The sequence below is a fragment of the Eutrema salsugineum genome, unplaced genomic scaffold (genome assembly GCF_000478725.1).
Source record: "Eutrema salsugineum unplaced genomic scaffold, Eutsalg1_0 scaffold_15, whole genome shotgun sequence".
Lineage (NCBI taxonomy): Eukaryota > Viridiplantae > Streptophyta > Magnoliopsida > Brassicales > Brassicaceae > Eutrema > Eutrema salsugineum.
The window spans coordinates 6,455,551-6,458,163 of record NW_006256867.1 but is presented as its reverse complement, the minus strand read 5'-3'; the positions used below and the strand labels follow the sequence as shown (position 1 = coordinate 6,458,163).

General features: G+C 44.1%; 1 non-coding gene across 1 annotated transcript; it reads left to right on the top strand.

Annotated features, from left to right (window-relative positions):
* The first annotated feature begins 2,506 nt into the window (after positions 1 to 2,506).
* LOC112088282 lies at positions 2,507 to 2,613 on the top strand. Its single transcript, XR_002900447.1, has one exon. It is a non-coding gene; the product is annotated as a small nucleolar RNA R71 (small nucleolar RNA).

Here is a 2,613-nt window from a genome sequence, read left to right as displayed (position 1 = left end):
CTTCCTAGAGGCTGCATTGAGCTTTCTATAGTCTATACACATTCTGTGTCCTGTTATAGTCCTAGTAGCTATCAGCTCATCCTTCTCGTTTTTAACCACTGTGATCCCACCTTTCTTGGGCACAACGTGAACAGGAGATACCCACCTTGAGTCAGAGATTGGATAAATTATCCCTGCCTCAAGGAGCTTGAGTATCTCCTTCTTAACAACCTCCTTGAGGTTTGGGTTAAGACGTCGTTGATGCTCAATAGAGGACATAGATTGGTCCTCTAGGTGTATCCTGTGGGTGCATATGTCAGGAGAGATCCCTCTAATATCAGCAAAGAATATCCTATGGCTCTCCTGAACTTTCTTATCTCACTAAGCAATGCACTCTCTTCATGCTCTAATAATCTATCATTTATGATCACTGGATATGTGGAGTTTTAAGCCCAAGAAGGCATACCTGAGCCCTGTTGGTAGAGGCTTGAGCTCAACAGGGGGTGCATCAGCCTCATTCCAATCCTTGTCAAAGCTGCATTGGCTAGTGTATGATCCTTTGATAGCCAAGACCTCAGAGCCACTTTGTTCCAGTTCCAAAAACTTTGCCTCAGGACCAAGTTCTCTAGAATTGTCCAAATACAGCTTGTACCCTTTACTTTCTTATGCTAAGAGCCCATGGTCTCTTTGTTCTTGGGTTAAGGCAGCTTGAAGAGGGTCCTCAGTATTCAGTTCCTCAAGCAACTCATCAGCCAACTGATCCATAGTCTCCACATAGAAGCATTGACCTTCTATGGTGGGTTTCTTCGTCATCTCATTCACATCAAACTTAAGCTTCTCAGACCTTAGTTGAAGCTCTATGATCCCACCTCTCACATCAATAATAGCTCCTGCTGTGGCCAGGAATGGTCTGCCCAAGATAAGAGGAACAACTGGTTCCTCATCCATTTCCAGCACAACAAAATCAGTTGGAACCTCAAAACCACCTATCTCGACAGGCAGATCTTCCAACATCCTAACAGGTAATCTAACTGATCTGTCTGCAAGGACAAGAGAGGTCCTTGCAGGTTTGAAGACTCTAAAGCCAAGCTTCTTTGCTATGGAGAATGGCATCAAGCTGACAGATGCTCCTAAATCACAGAGGCATCCAGAGAATAGTAGAGGTCCAATGGCACAAGGGAGTGTGAAACTCCCTGGATCAGTCAACTTTCTTGGAATGGACTTCTTCTGAATGATGGCACTGCATTCATGACTTAGTACCACCATGCCTTGAAGCTCTTTAGTCTTGTTCAGAATGACATCTTTCAAAAACTTACCCATCTTTGGCATCATTAGAAATGCATCAATGAGAGGCATTGTGAGTGGTGTCTCATTGAGTGCCTTCTCAAATACAGCTCTTGCCTTGTCTACAAGTTGCTTCTTAAATCTCCCTGGAAATGGGAGTTTGTGTTGGTATGGAGGTGGTGGCACATATATCTTTTCTGATTCAGGTTCTTTTTCTACCTCTTTACCCTTTTCTTTCCTTGATCCTTCAGCAACTTGATCATCTTTTAAGGCTGCCTCCCCCTCAGTTTGATCATTGTCCTCAATGATCACATTGTTGTGCTCAATACCAGGTAGCTCCTTTCCACTCCTCAGTGTAATGGCTTTAGCATATTCCTTGGGGTTGGGTTCAGGCTTTCCAGGTAGATGGCCTTGGTTCCTTGAGCTAGAGGCCTGGTTTTGCTTCAATTCCTTGATTTCCTGCTGCATGGCTGCATTCTGGCTTGCAAATATCTGTTGACCCTGAAGCAGTTGTTGCAGAATATCAACCATATCTGACCCCATCTGTGGCTGCTGCTGAACCGGTGGTGGCTGAATCTGGTGTTGAACCGGCGCTTGCTGCTTGAACTGTGGTGGACCAAACCCTGGTAGTGCCTTTTTCTGTTGCTGTGAACTGAAACCAGTACCCTGAAATGGTTGCTGTTGCTGACCAAAACCCTGATTCTGAGCAAACTGATTTTTGGGTTGGAAAGATCCTTGAAAGTTGTTCTTGGGAACAAAGTTCTGTGGAGCCTGAGAATTGGGATAGACCTGGTCTTGTGGGTTAGCTACATTGGGATTCCTGTAAGAGAGGTTCTGATTGGCATTGCCATACTGATATCTTTGGAACCTCTGATTCCCAATGTAGTTAAGCTCCTCCTGAGTAAGACCTTCTTCACTGATGTTCTCAAAGATTTGAGAAGGTTCCTCATACTCACCAACATAGTGAATTGGTTTGTGAGAAACCAATTTCAACTTGTCCAATTCACTCCTCAACTCCTTAACTTCTCTAGTGAGCCTTTCTTCTGAGCTTGAACCTTCAGATCTATTTGATCTGTCATAGTCTTCACTATAAGTGTCATTGCTCATTGCTAAGTTCTTAACTAGCTCTAAAGCAGCATGAATCTTCTTTCCCAGAAAGTTTCCATTGGAGGCAGTATCCAGCTGGTTTCTAATCTTGGGAAGAGCCCCTCTATAAAGTGTGCTGAGAAGAGAAGCCTCACTAAACCCATGGTGTGGGCATTGGTTGGTGTAGCTCCTGAATCTCTCATATGCTTCACCAAAACTCTCATTGCTGTGCTGAGTGAAGCTAGAGATTTAGTTTCTTAGTTT